At 43.6% G+C, this 21,862-nt stretch overlaps 1 protein-coding gene across 3 annotated transcripts in view; it reads left to right on the forward strand.

Annotated features, from left to right (window-relative positions):
• Positions 1–21,862, forward strand: part of GUK1 (guanylate kinase 1) — a 211,537-nt gene that overhangs the window by 39,355 nt on the left and 150,320 nt on the right. Inside the window, exon 1 of one of the 3 annotated variants that reach the window (XM_069210988.1) lies at positions 13,849–13,927. The exons of the other annotated variants lie outside the window; for them this stretch is intronic. The gene's annotated coding sequence lies outside the window, so the exon portion shown is untranslated. Of the gene's footprint in view, positions 1–13,848; positions 13,928–21,862 lie in introns of those variants that run through there. 3 annotated transcript variants of the gene reach the window in all.

Raw genomic sequence — 21,862 nt, forward strand, 5'->3', positions numbered from 1 at the left:
AGTTTATTCCATTGACTTAGGGGCCCGGGTGTTCTCATTAGCATTTGTCAAGATTGTATAGTGCAGTGTGCGCATATGATCCTTTACACCTTTCTCTGACTTGATGGCTGTCTCTTCTCTGACTTGCTGGCTGTTTCTTCTCTGTTGTAGGTTTAATTTACTTGGTGCTCTGCCCTAGAACATTACATGGATAGGCAGGCCATTCCTGCTTTCTTTTCCTAAACCATATATTTACCAGTAGAGTTCCAAAGCTTGAGAGGTAGTTGGAAGTGGGTAGGTGACTATAGGACGGCCAGTTGCAAACCGTTCTTGTTATTTGGAATGGTTTATGCAGTTTTGTACAGTTGGTGACCTAGGCCAAGGGAAGACTTTGTTTAGTTCAGGTTTTAATGTTTTTTTTCTTGTTTGTACTTTTTAATGTTGCTTACGCCACTTGAGAGAAATGCACAGCACTTGCAGGCACAGAGGAAGGTTATCAAGTGAGAGTAGTCCTTTGACTTGGTGGCAAGTGAGTCTTCGTCACTGTTTACTGTAAGGCAGCATGTGGCGTTGAATAGGTAGTTTTTCAACCCTTGACTATTTGTTTTTTTAAACGCATTCTATTTTACCGTAAAGAACAGGATGTTTGAGAGTAAAAAAAAAAGGACAAGCTTTGTACATAGTACAACCTTTACAAATGGTGCCTGACGAGAAGACCGAAGGAGGGAGATTTTTGGAAGCTGGCTAGTAGGTCGTTTTTGAAGATATTTCAAGGAGAAACAGCCATCCTCTGCGTAATGGATGAAACAGATAATTTTGAAGTGTTCTTTCCTGAACTGTGCGCCAATGCATTTTTTAATTAAAATGTTATTGTACTTGCATGCAATACGGAGTGAGTGGTTCATGACCCTGTTTTTCAAAGACCTGACATTGCATGTGACTATGATATAGGCAATATTTGGCCAGGACCACAGTGGCTAAATTTGAGTTTTTTTTTTTTTTTTTTTTTAAAGAAGTTTGCTAATGTTCTGATTGTGTTTCTGAGGGATATTACTGATAATTTGTTAAGTATATTAATATGACAGGTCAAGGAGATCCGCTATGCAATTTGTTATTATTGAAAAGAAGATCATTTAATTTGATTTGTAAGAATTAATTGTAACGCTTATCACATATGCAGTATCGGACTCTGGCGGAACAGTAGCACTGTGGCACCCTTTCCTGATTTAATTATTTTTTATACTAACCATACTGTTTCCAACAAGGATATGTTTGTCCCAAGATTACTTGCCAGTACACTACATGATTTTTCAAAGCAAGTCGCTCAACAGCAGAGTAGTGGAATGCTTGAAATGTTGTCCACCCAAATGTCACTTTATTTCATCACTGTTGACTACAGTCTCCATGTCCCTTTTACACAACTAATGGGTGGTTGTAGCTGATGATAAAACAATTGGATACAAGCTTTTATTAGTTGTGCCCAAGTTTCATAGGTTGCCTTATGGCCCCCTGATAAGTGTGTGTAGTCTACATCGCTTTAGTTGGCAGGACTCTGTCAACCCCTGTATGATTTCCGAGATTTCTTCCTTACCAAGCCCTGAAGACTATGTTGAACCCTTTCACATCATAGACCTCTGCATCAATTCCCTCCTTATGAAGGGCCACTAAATTGTGGTATGCTTCACTTTGAAGAATCATAGCTGCCTCCTGCATCTAAAGCACACACCACTACCAAAGAGCAGTGACTTGAATGCATCTGAGGCAGAAATGGCTGCTTATGAGATCCAATGTGCAGCCACATGTCTACCAGAAAAAACAGTAAAAATCCTTCAAGTTCTCCATGCAGACTTCTAACTTTGCCTTGCAAGCCAGATCTCTGTGCCTGTATAGTACCAAGATATTGCTTAGGTATTCAGTTGAGTGTGAAGGCAGTAAGGGTTTCCCCATTAATTTAAGAAAGAGAGAATGACCACATTGTTTGAAAAGAAGAAACATTTCATCAAGCTATTCAACCTTTCTCAGTGGATGTGTTATATTTTAGATGTCCTAAAGCATACTGTTTATTGTACATTTAATCTGTACCTCAATGTTAAGTCTGAACCACCCCTCAAGGATGATCTTCGCCTGCTCCCGACCACTTCTCCTGGATAGTGAAAGCCTAGAAAGAAGCTTTGTGATAGTCATGTGCCTGCAATAGTACAGTAGTATCTTGTTCCCATGGATCCAGGGACAACTTGCAATTCTTCATATAATAAAATAATATCAGAATTTTATAGATTTCAAGGTATTTCTTTTTGGGGGGGAAAAAGCTAGGATTAGGAACATGAATTGCTGTGGCTTATTAGTAAAATGTCCAAGGTAAAAAAAAAATGTAAGACATAGGACTTTGATTGCCCTGACAGAAGTTTACTCAAGTTTACTAAAGATCTAATAATTCCAATAACAAATCAACTTAAAAAATATGTGAAGGTGAGAATGTCTACATTCAAAGGACATTGTGATTAGAAACATTAATAATGTAAAATTGTAGATTCTGGAGCCAACAAATAATTTTAGATTGGACTTGAGACTTTAACACCTAGAAATAGTTTTCAATTAAAGGCAATTAAACCACTTTAATGGCACCCAGGTGGGATTTCCAGAATAAGAATAAATCACAAAAGCTCATATAGTTTATATGACTGTAGTGTTATGATTTGCTTTATAACTTCTGGTCTGCAATCTGTGTACTCCTTTTATTTTTGGATCTATCCTGCAGTGTAAAATGTAGTGTGACATTGACATGGAAAAGGAACCTGTGATGCCCGGACGCACCAACACTGAAGCCAGATCCTCTTCCCCTGCTCTCAGGAACCTTTCACTTATATCTACAGATTGGTGGAATTTAATAAAATATCTACTTGTTCATAGGATATGTTCCTTCATAAGTTTACTTGTCCTGTAAAAAAAGAAAAAAATAATAATCTACTATCCCTTTGGTGTTATGTAGAGAGCCGACATATTATGGCACCGTCTCATTTTATAACAGCTCTAATAATAGCTGCTCTGATTATGCACGGCTAATACTATAGGAGGGCTTGAATACTAGCAGTTTCCTTCATTTGCCACCTTTCTGCATATCTACTTGCTGGGCCTGAAAGCAGAGGTTAAAAAAACAAAAAAAAATGTTCCAGGGTTGAAATGCTCTTTTGGCTCTGTGCAAACTTATTAGCTTAAATGTTTTTTGTGGGTTTTCACAAGCTCTTCCTTAATCTTTTTCCATATTGGGAAAGGTTGGAAATTTACTCCTGACAAGCTCAGAAGTAATACTTCTTCCAGGGTTGGGAATAAGTGGGTAAAGGAAAAGTGAAATTCTAAACACTCAACATATTTTCGCAGGAGCAAATCTACACATGCTTATTTGCTATCGCTAAAATACGGTTCACAAATATTTTCTAGGAGTACTATTTCCTGGTCTACTTCTTTGAATTCATGAAATATGTAAATCTGCACTAATGCAGATCATATAGCATGGGAGCACTTTTTTGACTTTCTTTAACAGTTGGGCCCCTAATTAGGTCTGGCATTAACCAAGACTGTTTGTTTTCATTAAAATACATTCTTTCCCTCTATCCTGCTGTCAGCTGGCTTTACTGTGAGTGATGGCAATCTGCTCTTCGACAAGGAGCATACTGGCATACAAAGTAGTTTTTGCTCGGTGCGAGAAACTACTGAGGCAGCATGTGTTTTTTGCAACCAAAAAATATTTTTGCTTTTTGCCAATGTTTTTTACAACAGTGAGGGCAGCTCCCACAACAATAATGTTTTACAGAAGCCATGTCAAAATAAGGCACGCATTCACAAAACCAAAAGACTGACCACCAAATTCTGACCTATTGGCTTTGCCTGTGCTTTTTTATTTTTATGTTTTTCATATTCTTGAAACTGATTTCACAGATTATTATTTTTTTTCCTTTATGAATATTTTTGGAAAGACTAGCATGCATCAAAACATTTTACTGAATGATGCTTCAAAGAAATGGTACTTAAATTTCCCAGTAATTTAGCAAAACATTTTTTCTTCATTGCATTTTTTGTGAACATTTTATTTTGAAAGCAAAGAATTGTCAATCTAGCTTTTCAAGCTTCTGCAAATATTTGCATCTAATCATGGAGCATTCTGGGAGCATTACATGTAGCGTCATATTGTTAAACTTTGCAAACTTGTGTACACTTTTTTTACATTTTTTTACTGGGACCATTGTCAGTACTGCAGTCCGAGCTTACAACATGTATTTGGAGCGCTCACCCTACTAATAAAGACTTTGCATTAATGAACCATAAATAGGATCTTGAACAATATTAGCATATGGACACCAATACTACCTCAGCTTCAGACAATTCCCTTCCCTGCCTCATAATGTGCTACTGTAGACTTGCAGCCAAAGGGTTTTTGCTGCAGGGTGTTTGGGATCCAGCAATTGGCACATAGATAGCCTGTTCCATAGAGAATGTGTGTGTTTTTTATTTTTTTTATTTAAGCAGTCTGGTCATGCTCGGCTTTTTTTAATGGCAATCGGAAATAGAGCTCTTTGTAAAAGATTTGTTAATAATGTTGTAGTAAGAGGCATTAAAACTGGAAAAAGTTTCTTTCAAAACAGAAAGGATAAAGGTTTGCTGGACACAGGGTTAAATTGATTGCCATGGTATTAAATGTTATTTTGAATGTGGTTTCTTTAACCAGAGAGAAAGGTAGGGCAGCAGAAGGCTCTTCAGACAGAGGGCAACTATTGATTCTTGATTCATCCTCCGAAAGAACAATGCCACCCTGGAGCTTAATTTTGCCCGCGAAGAAAACCTGAATACCCCTCACAGATCAGGTGTCTTTATGGGCGCCTGTGTACTCTGTATGCTGACTACCAGAAGTGTCCTAGAGAATTGGACACAGCTTTCCAGATTGAGGGGTTTCAGTACCAGTCACAATCTACCAGAGGTTGTCATTGATGTGAAGAGCTATAGGCTAGTTGAAGCTTCTAGAGTGGACCAGCCAGGAGCTCCTGAACTCGACACAAACTTTAAAATATGGCCTCCAGGTTGGCACAGAATACGCCAGCAGTGGCCTCTAAAAGGTAGTGTCAAAATTCCAGATACTTATTTCCATTACTTTCAACGAACCATGTACTGTAAGCACTTTTGACAAATGGTAAACAATGACAGTGCCTCTGCACCATAATATTCCTTTTGCTCCTACTACAGCCTTGCAATAGTTTTCTCGCTTTAATTTCACACAGTACAGAAATTCAAAGATTTTTCACTGCTGCTACCCATGCTTTACATGTGTTGCGTGAGTGATAGATTAGTTTTATAGTTTTCTGTAGGAGGCTGGCCCTCTTTGTAGTGTGCAAACTAGGCACACTGTGCAGGGGGTCCTGGCAACCACACGTTGGTTTCCAGAGTTAAAACTAAATCACCTAATGCTCTAATTTTTTAGGTAGCTTGGTCGAGCAGTTAGATCTTGGAGAAGTTCAAAGCGTTTGTTGTACTCACAGTATCGATCATGCATCTCACACGTTCAAAGGAATGACTTGAGACCAATTTATAAAAATACTACAGATTTTCATATACATTTTAAGACCAAGATTATCAAAATTGGGTAAGTAGTTTTTAAGACCTGGATTTTTGAAGTTTTAACAAATGCAGTCTTTCTGTGCATAATCACGCACCATAGGAATCAATAGGGAGCCACTTTTAAAAACGCATATTAAATCATACAGTTGGTTTACCAAGTTCCACTTTTGCAGGTTGGTCGAGGTCGTTGGTGGGCACCCTGTGCCAGCTGGAGAAGTTGGGGCGGCTCCCGGTTCCGGCTGGAGCAACGGTAGAGAGTCTCTTGGAGCTGATGCAGGGCCACTAAGAGGAACCACTTGGAGAAGATCTGTTCTTGCAGATTTAAGTGTCGAGGGTTCCCTTGGAATGTCAAGGTTGCAAACGGTGAGGGACCTTTGGGGCACAGCTGCTTCTTCGTTGCAGGGCACAGGGCATCCGGGTGCTGAGCGAATCGGTGAGCCAGAAGATGTGCGCAAAGGAGCCCTTTGGAGTTGGAGGTAGGTCTCTTTGTCGGTCACTTGCAGGACAACATGGGCACTCTGGTGGGAGTTTCAGGTTGTTTCTGAAGTCTCTCGACTAGTGCTTCCTCCTGGTCCTTTTTCAGCTCTGGGAGAGCTGGTTTTCTGCTGTCCGACATCAGCTGACCAGTACCCAGGGTATTAGTACAGTCTGGCCACTAGAGGGCACATTGTCACCAAACTTGGCACACTTGCAGGGTTTGTCCTTGTGGTTGTTAGTGTGTCGTTGGGCTCGGCTCCGACTTCCGGTTAGGGAGATATCAGCTGGTTAGTGAAGTGACCCTCACTGGGTTGCTGGTTCTTGGTTTGTTGCAGAGTAGTACCTCCACTCTGGAGGGAGATCTTGGGCAATTGATGAATCCTGGAGGTCCTCTGGGTTTCTTGTGGTCCGTCTAGTGTCCAGCTCCTCTGCAGGAGCGATTTTTCTGGTCCTGAGTGCAGCAGGCAGGGTTTGGTGCCTTTTTCTTGTGCAGCAGTCCACAGTTCCTGTGCCTTGGATCTTCTTTGGGCTAGTCTTCTCTGTGTCTTTCGAATCTGCTTTCTTGGTCTAGGGATGCCCACTAAATACTGAATTTAATGGGCGTTTTAGGGGGAACCTGGTAGTGTCCAGTGGGACACTTACCTTTGGGTGGCTACACCCACTATAGTGACCACTTCCTGTGAGAAGGGTCACTTTCCTACACCTAATTGGCTATTTACCTTCCATCAAAGATGGAGGAAAATGAAATGGAGGGTCCACCTCGCAGGCAACACCTTAGGGGTGGTGCTTGCCGGGTGGGGCGACTCCTCCTACCCTTGGTGTTGTTTCCCGCCTTTGTTCCCGCCAAAAGTGGGGGTTTGGAAAGGGGGAGGCCATAAGCTGAAGCTCACGAGCGGAGAAGTGCACATTCCTGGGGGAGAGGATGTTAGCACCACCACCCAGGAAGGTAATTGTTTTACAAACCAGAGAGACCAAGCTCTTCCCCCAAGGTTTGTCTATTGGCTTTCTGGAGGTGGCAGGTTGGATATAGCCAGTCAGCAACCATGCCAGGATAGTTGGCTTTTGCAGGGGGCACCTCTAAGGTGACCCATGGATACATTTTATAACAAATCCAGTACTGGTACCAGTTTAGATTTATCATTGTGAGTTGTTTGATAAAAAAGCAACCCAGGTTCAGAGTGGCCATCATGTATCTGGGAAACTAGTGTTGACCAGTGTCCAGCACATGTATTAAAATGGCTGCTCTGTTCATTCACTATGTCCCATGTTTGGCAAGGACACAGTGGTGGCATATTGCTTATGCAGCTATGCCCTAACACATAATATGGAGCCCCCTCCCTTAGGGCTGTAAGGCCTGCCAGAGGGGTGTCTTGCTCATAGTAAATACAGTGTATAGTAGACAGGACACACAGGTTGTGTGCCATGTCACGTTTGTGTTTTAGGTTTGCACCAGGACACCCATCCTGCAATGGCAGTGCTGGATGCGTCCGGATGCATTGCCCTAGAGGGTGACACAATCAGTGCTACTGCCCTCGGGGTCTACTGTTAGTACCCCGTGCCCTGGGTACTTAGGTACCCATTTACTAAGGACTTCTATTGGTAGTTAAGGGTGTTTCCAATTACCTTTACAATTTTAGGGAAAGAACACTGGCACTGGCAACGTGTTTAGCAGGATCCCAGTGCACTCCAGTCCAAGATGCATCCAGAAGCTAGGCAAAAAGTGGGGAGGTACTGCAACAAGGTGCCAGTTTCCCACATTTTCACTATAAATTGCTATTTTGACTGGTTCTGCCTGTTATCTTTTACTTCAGCAGACTGTAAGGAAATGGCTCCCTGTTGCAGTTACCCCCCCACTTTTTGCCTGATACTAATGCAGACTTGACTGAGAATTGTGCTGGGACCCTGCTAACCAGGCCCCAGCACCAGTTTTCTTTCACCTAAAATGTACCATTGTTTCCACAGTTGGCACACCCCTGGCACACAGAAGTCCCTTGTAAAAGGTACCAGTGTTACCAAGGGCCCTGTGACCAGGGAAGGCCCCCTAAGGGCTTCAGCATATGTTGTGTCACCCTAAGGGACCCCTCACCTAACACATGCACACTGCCATTGCAGATTGTGTGTGTTGGTGGGGAGAAAAAGGCAAAGTCGATATGGCATCCCCCTCAGGATGGCATGCACACAAAATACTGCCTGTGGCATATGTAAGTCACCCCTCTAGCAGGCCTTACAGCCCTAAGGCAGGGTGCACTATTCCACAGGTGAGGGCATAGCTGCATGAGCAATATGCCCCTACAGTGTCTAAGTCTATTCTTAGACATTGTAAGTACAGTTGTGGCCATATTAAGTATATGGTCTGGGAGTTTGTCAAAAACGAACTCCACAGCTCCATAATGGCTACGCTGAATACTGGGAAGTTTGGTATCAAACTTAGCAGAATAATAAACCCACACCGATGCCAGTGTTGGATTTATTTAAAAAAAATGCACACAGAGGGCATCTTAGAGACGCCCCCTGTATTTTACCCAATTGTTCAGTGCAGGACTGACTGGTCTGTGCCAGCCTGCTGCTGAGAGACGAGTTTCTGACCCCATGTGGTGAGGGCCTTTATGGTCTCTGAGGACAGAAACAAAAGCCTGCTCTGGGTGGAGGTGCTTCATACCTCCCCCCTGCAGGAACTGTAACACCTAGCAGTGAGCCTCAAAGGCTCAGGCTTCGTGTTACAATGCCCCAGGGCACTCCAGCTAGTGGAGATGCCAGCCCCCTGGACACAGCCCCCACTTTTGGCGGCAAGTCCATGGGAGATAATGAGAAAAGCAAGGAGGAGTCACCCACCAGTCACGACAGCCCCTAAGGTGTCCTGAGCTGAGGTGACCCCTGCCTTCAGAAATCCTACATCTTGATTTTGGAGGATTCCCACCAATAGGAATAGGGATGTGCCCCCCTCCCCTCAGGGAGGAGGCACAAAGAGGGTGTAGCCACCCTCCAGAACAGTAGCCATTGGCTATTGCCCTCCCAGACCTAAACACACCCCTAAATTCAGTATTTAGGGGGCCCCAGAACCTAGGAAACTAGATTCCTGCAACCTGAAGACGAAGGACTGCTGACCTGAAAGCCCTGCAGAGAAGACGGAGACACCAACTGCTTTGGCCCCAGCCCTACTGGCCTGTCCCCCCACTTCAAGAAAAACTGCACCAGCAACGGGTCCCCCAGGGTCCATTGGCCTCTGAAGCCTCAGAGGACTACCCTGCATCTAAAAGGACCAAGAACTCCCAAGGACAGCGGCTCTGCTCCAAAGAAGAAACAACTTTGCAACAAAGAAACAACTTTTAAAGGACTGCACGTTTCCCACCGGAAGCGTGAGACTTGGCACTCTGCACCCGATGTCCCCGGCTCGACTTGTGGAGAACAAACACTACAGGGAGGACTCCCCGGCAACTGCGAGCCCGTGAGTAGCCAGAGTTGACCACCCTGAGCCCCCACAGCGATGCCTGCAGAGGGAATCCAGAGGCTCCCCCTGACCGCGACTGCCTGCTTCAAAGAACCCGAAGCCTGGTAAAGACACTGCACCCGCAGCCCCCAGGACCTGAAGGATCCGACCTCCAGTGCAGAAGCGACCCCCAGGTGGCCCTCTCCCTTGCACAGGTGGTGGCTACCCCGAGGAGCCCCCCCTTGCCTGCCTGCTTCGCTGAAGAGACCCCTGGGTCTCCCATTGAAACCTATTGCAAACCTGATGCCTGTTTGCACTCTGCACCCGGCCGCCCCCGTGCCGCTGAGGGTGTACTTTTTGTGCTGACTTGTGTCCCCCCCGGTGCCCTACAAAATCCCCCTGGTCTGCCCTCCGAAGTCGCGGGTACTTACCTGCTGGCAGACTGGAACTGGGGCACCCCCTTCTCCATTGAAGCCTATGTGTTTTGGGCACCACTTTGACCTCTGCACCTGACCGTCCCTGAGCTGCTGGTGTGGTAACTTTGGGGTTGCCCTGAACCCCCAACGGTGGGCTACCTTGGACCCAACTTTGAACCCTGTAAGTGGTTTACTTACCTGCAAAACTAACAAACACTTACCTCCCCCAGGAACTGTTGAAAATTGCACAGTCTAGTTTTAAAATAGCTTATTGCCATTTTTGTGAAAACTGTACATGCTATTTTGCTAATTCAAAGTTCCTAAAGTACCTAAGTGAAATACCTTTCATTTGAAGTATTACTTGTAAATCTTGAACCCGTGGTTCTTAAAATAAACTAAGAAAATATATTTTTCTATATAAAAACCTATTGGCCTGGAATTGTCTTTGAGTGTGTGTTCCTCATTTATTGCCTGTGTGTACAACAAATGCTTAACACTACCCTCTGATAAGCCTACTGCTCGACCACACTACCACAAAATAGAGCATTAGAATTATCTCTTTTTGCCACTATCTTACCTCTAAGGGGAACTCTTGGACTCTGTGCATGCTATTTCTTACTTTGAAATAGTACATACAGAGCTAACTTCCTACACAGACCCAATGTGTTAAATAGTTGATAACATTATAACATATTATTGACAGGGGCGACTGGTGTTCATGGGCAAAAAGGGCATTGCGCTGCCACCCTCAGGGGAGAGTCAAAAACAGGGTAATTATGACAGAGTAGCTGAAAATAAAATCACTGCTCCTGGACAGGGTGCTGAATCTCCTGGGTAAACTCTAGTGAACTTTGTAGATGTACTGTGCAAGTGTATGCGGGCAAGGTTTTCTTCGATCTGCATGTGCAAGCTTCAGCAGTGACCTCTTCGGAGAGGGAGTGCTGAATTAGAAAGCAAGTGATCAGATTGCTTATGGGGCACATAAACAGTGGCCCTGGAAAGAGGTGCAAAGCTTCATTCACTTCAATGGCTGGGGTGGGGCAGGCCTATGAGGACGAGGAGGGAGTGGGTGGCAACAGTGTGTTGGTCATCGCAGAGGGGCAGACTGTAGAAGGGGTGCAGGGGGCTGCTCTCCTGGCAGTACACGTTTAGTGCTGCATTTGATGTCACTTTGAAAAAAACATTATTGAGATGAGCACAACAGTGCTCCTTATCTCAACCATAGAAGCCCAAGGAACCAGCTGCTGACAATTGCAGTAGTGGACTAAGAAGTAAGTGTGCTGTTAAGCTTCAGTCTGCTTCAGAGGCATTGCCCCCCCCCCTCCCCCACCCCCTTAGCAGCTACAGTGGGGTGGGGCTCTTGATGGGCATCTTCTGGCTGCAGCTCAGCAGACAAAGGCTCACAATAAACCTGGGACAGTGAGTGCATTGAAGGATGGATGGATGGATGAATGAAATAGCGGATGGATAGATGCATGGATGAATGAGTGAAAGGATGGACGCAAGAATGAAAGTGAAAGGCAGGGAGGGTTTATGATTGAAAGGGAGGACGGATGGATGGATGATAGATTAAAAGAATGGGTTGATGGATGATGAAAAAAGGATGGGTTTGATGGCTGATGGGGAAAAAAGGATGCATGGTAGAATGAGTGGATGGATGGCTGAGCGGAAAGGCAAATGGATGGTGAAAGTATGGCTGAGTGAAAGTATTAATGTAAAGAAGGATGCTTATAAAATGGATGGATGAGAAAGGCAGGTTAGATGGATGTCTGGATGAAAGGATGGATGAGTGAAAGGGTGAACTGATGGATGAATAGATGGATGAGTGAGTGAAAGAATGGATGACTGTGTGAAAGAGTAAATGGAGGCATGTATGAATAGATGGCTGGATAAGACAAAGGGTGGATGGATGGGTGTAAGGATGAATGGCTGAGTGAAAGGGTGGATAGATGGACGAGCCAAAGGGAGGATGATTGATGGATGAAGTGAAAGGATGGACAGATGGAGTGAAAGGGTGGATGGATGAGTGGATGGATGAAAAGGGGATGGATAAGTGAAAGGATGGATGATTGAGTGGATGGATTGGTTTGATGTATAGGTGTCCCCGGACCAGTGGAGGCTCTCCTTTATGCGGTATGCCGCTACAGTACACCCTCCTTCTTTTGTAGTCCGTTGTTATTGTATCTAGAGTGAATATTTATTCACTCTTGATATAATAGAAATAAAATGCAGGCCATCTTCAGATCCAGCAACAAACTAAGGCAGCTAGTGACATTGTCTGATTGCTTGTCACAAGTGCATGAAGATGCCTACACCAGCCATCAGAAGCTGTTCAGAGCTTGTGAAATCCCAGCACCGTGAGCATGTTTGTGTGACTGTGTGTGAGTTAAAGTGAGAGAGAGTAAGTGAAGGAATGACTCTGAGTGAGTGCTAATAAGTAACAGAATGAGTATGTGTGAGGGAATGTGAGTGAGGCAGAATGGCTGTGAATGTAACTGTGTGTGACACAGTAAGACTGAGTAATTCAGAATGAGTGATTCTGAGTGGCACATAGTAGAATGAGTGAGAGTTCTTGAATTAGTGAGCCCAAGTGAGACTGAGTGAGATAGTAAACTTAGTGCAAGAAAGTGTGAGGTAACCCTTCGAGAAAAAGCTCTTTGGAATTCGAGCCAAGAATTACGCCCACAACTTTTAAAGGTCGCCTGCTGCCACTGATTATTGATCAACAAGTATCAATGTACTGCTCTGTGTGAAGATGCAGAAGTCATAATGGAAATATTAAAATAGCTTTCGAGTAGGCATAAAGGAATAAAGCTCCACAATTACTTTTTCTAGTCCCAGATTCACAGATGTTTGCTGTTTTCCTTGGCTGGTATTGCTGTACATTGGAACATGCACCATGTTTTTTCACAGTAATGCACACTAGACTGTTTGTCTTGCTGCAGGACTGGGTTACAGTCTAAACGTTTTCTTTCAAGGTGTCTGATTTGTGATCACAAATTGTCTTGTAGGGCGCCCTCAAAAGCACAGTGTCTCTGTGCCTCTGACATGTATGCCACCCTGCAGTACCGAAGTGTATGACTTTCCATTCTGTCATCGTGATCATTTAAACTATGTTCGTTCTGGTTTTTTGATACTCTCCTGGGTGGGGTTCATACATTGGAAACTTTTTTGTAATTGCTGACGTCACTCTAATGCCCATCTGCAAAATATAATTTTTAGCGACTTAATTTTTTATTAAGTATTTTTGTAGATAACAAAAGCTGCACTCGTCTCTTAAGACAGCGAATTCCACTGTAAGAAGTAACTCCCCCTCTTTCCCGCCACTTTGCCATTTCCCCAAAATGTGTGTGATCGTGGGCAAGCACCTAATATCTGTTCTCTTACATAGCAAAAATTGATAATGTTTAGAAACAGGCTGTCGGAACCCAAAGCTCTGTCTCCCTTTATACCATTTAGTAGCTGTCTCCTGTTAACTTTTTCATTGGATGCATTTCTTTTGCTTAGTTTTCCAAACAGATAGTAAGCGTCACTGCCAAGCACCATTAAAGAGAGTATTTCATGCTTTATATCATAGAATACCACCACATTAATGGCAGCTATTATTACGCTGCTACTTTGGAGGAACCTCTGTGTCTATTACTTACTCTCCCTGTTCCTTGCACACACTGGAAATTTCTGAAAATTCTGCAAGATTTGAAGGTGCTCTTCATGGCTACATGTGATTTGTGTGAGATGTCATGCCTTGATGACATGCCTTAAGGACTTCAAGTCCAGTGTTGTAGGCAGCGAGTGGGGCATCTGTTAATGCTTAGCCTTAACATGTGGAACTTCTTTCCATTCTTTCTCTCTAATTATAGTGCCAGGGGAAACGCCCTGGCGTCACACACAGGCTCACTTCATGTTTCTGCTTCTCTTTGAAAGGAGCATTACCCGCAAGACAGCTACATCTCTCTCCCGGATAGATCTCCACCGACCCCTTCCACTCAGACCTATTTTTAATTAGAGATTCTTGGAGAAGGTATGTTACGTTCGCATGTTTTTCCTGTAGTGTATATTTTATCTATATGTCATCTCTCTGTGTCATCCACCTATACATAGTACGTTTTTTTAGATTATTCTAGCTTCTACTTATCAAGATGGCAGCATATTGCATTTTAGTACATAAGAAGTTTTTTTTAAAGAATCCCAAAGTTGTAAATGCATCAGATGCGACTTGACTGTCCGTGACCACTACATTCGTTCAGTTGGAGAAGCGCAGCGAATGCAACTTGACTGTCGGGTCTGGTCACTGTATTCAGCGAGGTGAGCGCAGATAGTTATGTTGCTTCTGCCATGCTTAGCTAATTGCGTGTTCCCACAGATAACTTGTGTATTAGGACCGCTGGTGCCGGTGTACCTCCTCAACGCTGAGGCACCATTCATTGAGCCTCATGGTAGGCAGTCTTCTGCAGTTCTTTACCTCCTGGGCGAGGACTTATAGAATGTCACAATGCCAATAATGGTTGTCCTGATGAGGCTCATGGACAGAGTGGAAAGTAGACGTTTTGTGTTTTTTTTTATTTTATTTTTTATTTTTATTTTTTTAAACCACGACTGAACGTAGAAATGAAATCCACCAGCAAAACAGCCACCTTGTAGATTGCAGTGTTTTCTTAGCCCACTTATTCCCTTTCACTGTTTAATATGCATCGCACCTGAGAAGTATGCACTTGCTGGACCAACAAACTGTAAACATTAATTATGTTTATTTTAATGATTTGAAAGAAATACCTGGGGAAATATATAAAAGACTGAATAGATTCTTCGTCTTTATGTATGTGTATTCGACTGTTTGCCAGCGATGTATACCTTTTATTTATAAAATTTCCATCAATGCTGGTTAGTAATGAATAAGGCTATCTCATGCATATTGAATGCAATATCTAAATTACTCCAGTGACCCACTTTAAAAAAAAATATATATATATATATATATTTCTATGATACCCAGGTTCTCTTTGAGATCAAGGGAAATGTTTTTAGGTCTTACCTACCACACAGCCTAAGCTGTCTGATTGCGAAAGTTCTATTGTTTACTTAGTGGGCTAAATGCATGACCATTGCTTAACATTTGATGGCTTTTTTAAAATCCTTAATTTTCTTGCTTCTTTAGTCACTAGTTTGCCTTTGTTTTCCTTTGTTTGTCCCTGCTTTGGATCATTTCACTTTAGAGTTCTTTTGATTGGCTGACTTGTATCCTTCCACTGCTCACATGTAGGGAACTACTTTTTTCTTGTCATTGAGCACTCTTGAGTGCATGCGTTTTCTATCTCCCTCTTTACTGTTTCTCCCTTAAAACACTTGCTCTCTTCACCCCATTGTGTTGCTCCCCACCATTCCCCGCTTGTCTGTAAAAGCACAGCAACAAGGATATTTTTGCTGGAGTATGACTAAAGAGCAGACTTTAATCTCATGCATTCAGCACTTTTCATGAAAGCACAAGATTTGGTAGATAAAGTCTTTTATAAAGCTGTTATTTGGGTCCTCTGTTGCAGTCACTCAGCTGGCCTCTGTGACTGAAGGTGTACTTTGCATGACACTTGTCCTGAAGGCCCATGAATGTACTCCAAATGGCTGAAAGCTGTGACAAGTAAATTAGACCTTGGTAAGTGTTTTCCTTTCCAGTAGGTTGAGCCTAGGCAGCGCTTGCGCGGTCTCTCGACCTGCCGTATTCTCCTCTGTGGGCTTTTACCACACCCCCACCGCTTTTCATTGGTTCCTTCCTGTGGTCTTCTAAATTCCTTGCTTTTCATTGGTGAATCCATGCTATCTGTCCTGCTGGTGTGCTGTTCCCTCCCGTGGACACTGCCCCTGTGATGTGTGTCCCATCTCTTTTGTTCACTTATGCCATTTTTAGCACCCTTTTTTTTTTTGCCAGCCCATCCTACTCAGTTGTGTCCTGGACTTACCATTGTTGAGCTGCTGCCGTGGTACCCCCTCCCACCCCGGTTAAAAGTGGCTCTGTTCGCAGCCCTACGAATATGAAGGGACTGGAGACTGCAAGACTGCAGTTAGAGGTGAGGTCGGGGCAGGGGCGGCACCAATTTTTATCTTTCTTTCACTCCCCCATGCACATAGGCTTTTGTTACAGGTTTTACATTCACGAATGTTTCAAAGAATGCGTGGGTCACGTGCAGCGTTGTCTTCGTTTCAACCCAGGGTATACTTTACGTACGTGTATTGCAGACAGTCAGCCTGTGAAAGTCAAATGAAAGCAGAAAAAGTGCAGTGAATAAAGTGGGCTGTTCTTCTCGAGGAGGAAACATGAAAACCATTGTTGGGCGTGGCAGTATGGAAGCTGCCCCACTTTCAGTGCTCATTAACCAGCGTTCCTACAGTACGCTCGGGAACACATTCTTAAAATTGCCTATAAGTTTTATGACTTTCCACGGATCTCTCGGTCCTTTGTTCCCTCGACCTTATGACTTCTTTCATACAAATAGAGGAAACTGCTGGACGGAGGGATTCCTTTTTCACGTTTATTACTTCACTGAATTCAGCATTATTGCATTGGCTGGTCCTGTCCTTTGCCTTTCTGTTTTTGTGTGACTAAGGCCCTCATTCTGACCCTGGCGGTCTTTGACCGCCAGGGCGGAGGACCGCGGGAGCACCGCCGACAAGCCGGCGGTGCTTCAATGGGGATTCCGACCGCGGCGGTAAAGCCGCGGTCGGACCGGCACCACTGGCGGGGTCCCGCCAGTGTACCGCGGCCCCATTGAATCCTCCGCGGCGGCGCAGCTTGCTGCACCGCCGCGGGGATTCTGACCCCCCCTACCGCCATCCAGATCCCGGCGGTCGGACCGCCGAGATCCGGATGGCGGTAGGGGGGGTCGCGGGGCCCCTGGGGGCCCCTGCAGTGCCCATGCCACTGGCATGGGCATTGCAGGGGCCCCCGTAAGAGGGCCCCTAAATGTATTTCACTGTCTGCTGCGCAGACAGTGAAATACGCGACGGGTGCAACTGCACCCGTCGCACAGCTTCCACTCCGCCGGCTCGATTCCGAGCCGGCTTCATCGTGGAAGCCTCTTTCCCGCTGGGCTGGCTGGCGGTCTGAAGGAGACCGCCCGCCAGCCCAGCGGGAAAGTCAGAATTACCGCCGCGGTCTTTCGACCGCGGAACGGTAACCTGACGGCGGGACTTTGGCGGGCGGCCTCCGCCGCCCGCCAAGGTCAGAATGAGGGCCTAAATGTCTTTACAAGCTTGTGCGTGCCTCTGCGTGTACTTAGTCTGTTTGAATATCTGGTTGTTTCAATGTGCTTAAGTGCAGGCCTCAGCATGTGTCCTGAGCGTGTGTGTACCTTTGTGTTTAAGTATATGCATGGGTGACTGCCAAAGTGTGTGGCTGCATACGTGTTAGGAAATGTGCCTTTAGGTATCTACTGTATGGGTGTGCCTTCGTGCATGTGTGTTTCATGTAAGTGAGTGTCTAAATACGTTTGCGAGCAAGTTTGTGCGTGCATATGACGTTTTTGTGTTTGTATGTATTTATGAATGAATAGTTGGCTTGTGAAAAGATCTGTCTGTCTGTGTGTGTGTGCATGCTTGTGTGCATATCTGAGTGCGAATGCGTGTATTTGAAAATGTTGTTGTCTGTGTGGCTTGCATCATCTACATGTGCGTATCCGTGCTGACATTTGTGGACGGTTGTGTTTCAACATGTACCTTTTATGTATGCATACCTGTACTTGAGTGGTGTGTGCCGGAGTGTGTGACTTTGAATAAGTGTTTATATATCTCTGGCAGGTCTTCAAGCGTGCCTGTGCCTCAGAGAATACCTCCCCGTGTTTGCGTATGCATTTGTGTGTGACTGAATACGCGTCAGTATACCCATGTGTACGATCATGTGTTCCATTGCCTGTATGTGACTGCTTTGGGACGCACTGCTTAAGGTGACACCTTTTCTGCAAGAGACATGGAACCTGTGTTTCCTCTAATCTGCGCGCTCAGGCGCCCACCCAGCTTCTCTCCATACCCCGCACAAAAGGTAACAAGTAACTTTCATTATGGGGTGCAGGACTGGCCATTAACTAAAACTGGCGGTCCGAATGCGTAAAAGTCTTAATGATCGATCCCCTGGTGGTTTATGGCAGCCTTGAGGCAGGCAACTACATTCCCCCTTTCCAATCATTGGCATTGCTACAGAGATTCAATGTTCTGTTAAAGTGTTTAGCAGATAGGTCTCCAATCTTTTCTGTAAAAAAGAGCTACTTATGTTCAATGAAAAGCATTACAAGTTACTCATTTTATTAGTGTTGTATTCATCCAATGTAAAATTGTCAAGTGTGATTAACTTAGTCCATCAGGCAGGATTGCCAGCAGTAAAGTAAAAAAAAAAAAAAAACCTTTCATCGATTTTGATGCTGTACCTGGGTAATACTTAACAGCCACAGCTACAATTTCCCTGTCACCAAGTGATGAGTACTGTGTCTTCCAAGCACAGCCTAATTTATCACTTAAATATCAGCTTTAAATATATTTTCCAAATTCAACAATTTTTCTTCAAACACCAGCTTATATATTCTGAAAATACATTCTCATCTCACACCTTTTTAATATTGGTGTACATACATTAATTCAAGTAAGCAGATTCTTCTAACTTACTTGCCTGAACTGCACAGATGTGAGCTATTTGCGGGTAGCTGGAGAGCTGTCAGTGGCTAACAGGCTGGAGGAGCCTGGTTTGGCATATCACAAAACGTTTGACTCTCCTGCTCTGATCCCCCATTCTCCTATTTGAATAAAGAGTCTTCTATCCTACACTTGAGGAACCCGAATTCCAGTGATATTTTCCACTCAAAACAGAAGAAAAAACTACTTTAAAACATAATTTGCTGCCTTATGATCGATCCAAGCTTCCACTAGGCAAAAGTACATCCTCTCTCCAAAAAGAGCATTAATCACCAGAGTTATTTTGACATTTTTACATTATATGCACTCTGTCATGTTTTTTGCAGTAGGCACATTAACCCTCTGTACTACCTTAGGGTGACTCCAAGCTTCCACTAGACAAAGTGTGTTCTCTCTCCAGAAAAAACATTGATTGACAGAGTTATTTTGACATTTTTACATTAGATGCACTTTGTAATCTGTCTAGTACATATTCTTAGCAGTAGGCACATTAACCATGTGTGCTACCTTTTCATGAGTCCAGGCTTTCACTAGACAAAAGTAAGTTCTCGCTCCAAAGAAACAATTAAACAGTAGAGATATTTTGACATTTTTACATTCGATGCACTCTAAACAGAAAAACGTCACAAATGGAGAACGAAAACAGCTGTGACAGTGATCTGAAGAGGCCGGGAGTGGCTAGACATAGAATATATAGGCCCAATATACCTTTAAAATTGCATTTCGTCAGTATTTAGTACTTTAACATTTATGTGCAGCATCCTTCTTACGGCAAGAGCTTTGAAGCTATTTTCTGCTTTTAAGACTTTTTGGGCCTCTAAGAATAATGAGTTATTTGAGCGCAATATTACAACTTTACTGAACTCCTTAGTAAATACCTTTGAAGTGTGTGCACTGTGGCCACTTGCAAACCCTGTACAGGCAGCCAACTCCAGCTCATGAGCTGTAGCTGCTGTCTGATGAAACCAGTCAGGTAAAGGTAAGGTGCTGAAATCCCGGCTTTGCTGTGTTTTTACTGTGATACACTGCTATTCAAGAGGGCATCCCAACTATAAAATCGTAAAGTTGTGAGCCAGCCCTTGGAGTAGTGTTCATAGAGTTGTCCATCTCCCTAGTTCAATGCGTGATTCACTTATATAGATTTTCTGCTTTGCATTGTGGGACTTGTAGATTTTTTTTTAACATAATACAAGCTACGAATACAAAGCAGAAACCTGACTACATAAACTTCACAAGTTTGAGTCTGTGAAACTTGGGCTGTGTATGCGTGTATTTATAAAACTAACCTCAAGGAGAGCTTACAGTTGATTAATTATGCTGTGCAATTGTTAGTATTCTATAACTAAAATTTCAGTTCAAGACTGACTGAGGATCATTAATATCAGGTGAGATGGCTGTCCTCAAGTGTGTGAAATATCATGGGTGTTTTGTTTGACTCCCCCAGACTGCAGTAAAGGGACAGTGATCAAGTAAGCATGCATTCTTGGAGTACCATTATTTATTCATTGCCCCTCTGGCACTGTCGCCTGTACCAACTGCCAAGTAAATATGTTTTGCACATGGGAGTAGTATGTGTTTAAAAGACCTTGTTTAAAAAAAATATTCCAGTAGGCCTACCAGCCCTTTAGTTATATGCACGGCTACAGGAATTATGTGGCAGAAGGGACCAAAATATGCTGCACGGTTGACCAATTAATGTGGTAAAAAAGTTCAGTTATGCATTTACAATGCCGATCGCTCCAAATCAAGTAAATGCGAGACCTATTGCATTGCAAATGCTTGTTATATCGGACACTGCCTTATTCTTTGAACGTTGTTCAGTTTCCTGAGTGAAATGTATTTGAAAAACAAACTATGCCATTGATAAAGATTGAAAGCATTGAATTTAATGTGCAGTTTTGAGATACAATAGGATGTTTGCTTTTGGCAACAGGCATGTACTCGCTTCAAATGGGTGAGACCAATTGGATTTGCCTATGTTGGTTTCCTCCAGTAGGAGTGCAATCAGGCTCCATGACACATTCCTTTCAGCACCAGTCGTGCTCCAGCGTTTTCTCCCTCGTCAACTGTGCTACCCTCTCATCTGGCTTGCTCACCTTCTTTTCTATCCATCACACTCATCAGCCACTTCCCTTCATCTAACATCACCCACCTATCAATCTTACCTGCCAACCATTTCCTTTTCTCTACTGGAATCAACATTTACCACTACACAGCCAGATGTTTCATGTTTCTTTTACTCTCTCACATGTATGTGCGCGCACACAAACACACATACGCACGTTTACACTGTTGCTGCACAGCCTGTACTGATCCTGTGCGTGTAATGAAACCTGCACTACTTGCTATATGTACTGTAATGGTTCAGTGTGTGAAAGGAAAGCTGGCTCTGCAGGTGTATGCCATGTAGCATTTTTAAGTGTGGGAGAAAGTGTGCACCATTGGTCACTGTACTGTCGTTGTCATTTGTGTTATGAAAGCTTGCAGAGCTGCTCCCTATGCCGTTTAAATTTCTGCAGCATCCTTTAGTTTTGTTTGTAAAGTATGTGGTTAAGGACCAACATGACACGGCAACTTGAATCTTCTTGTTTGCAGAGAAACATACTAGCTTCTTGTGGTCAATAATTGAGTTTGATCCTTTGATCTCCTTTAGGTCTATTTTTATATATTTTTGTAATCTTCTTAAGGTAAACCCCTCCCTTGGTAGGAGCTGTATATGTTTGACTTTTCCTGTCAACATGTCCCGTGACACAAACAGCATCACGTATTAGAAATGTAACGGTAGAAGGAGCTTTATCCAATCCTTCGCTCGAAACCATGCGGTATGGCCGCTGGAATGAAATGTGTCGGGGTTGACCAGAAAAAAGACAGAGTATGCAGCATGATGCGGCATCATTTTAACCCTTGCTTCCTACTGATAAGCTGTTTCGACAGATGCTATCACTGTGTGGGTAAGGATCACCTCCTTATTATCCGTTTAACAGCTAAATATAACAGCCAACAACTGAAAGGTGGCCTGCCTCTCAGCGGCAGGCCTGTCACAGTGCAGCAATGTGTAGTAAGCGTCTTTACTAACGTTTAATCCATTTGAGGTAGAAACAAAACAAAATTGCTGTTAATGTGCAAGTTATGCAGATGACTGATCAGTGGCAAGTGTAGCAAATCCATAATTGTAATGAAGATGCTGCAGATTTGCACAATTCCGGTTGCCCTGCCATAAGGCTACCATGCAAGTGTTTTTTTTTTTTTCATTTTTAAACATCTTAGTTTGTGTAAGAAAAGTACT

Source organism: Pleurodeles waltl, chromosome 10 (genome assembly GCF_031143425.1).
Source record: "Pleurodeles waltl isolate 20211129_DDA chromosome 10, aPleWal1.hap1.20221129, whole genome shotgun sequence".
Classification (NCBI taxonomy): Eukaryota; Metazoa; Chordata; class Amphibia; order Caudata; family Salamandridae; genus Pleurodeles; species Pleurodeles waltl.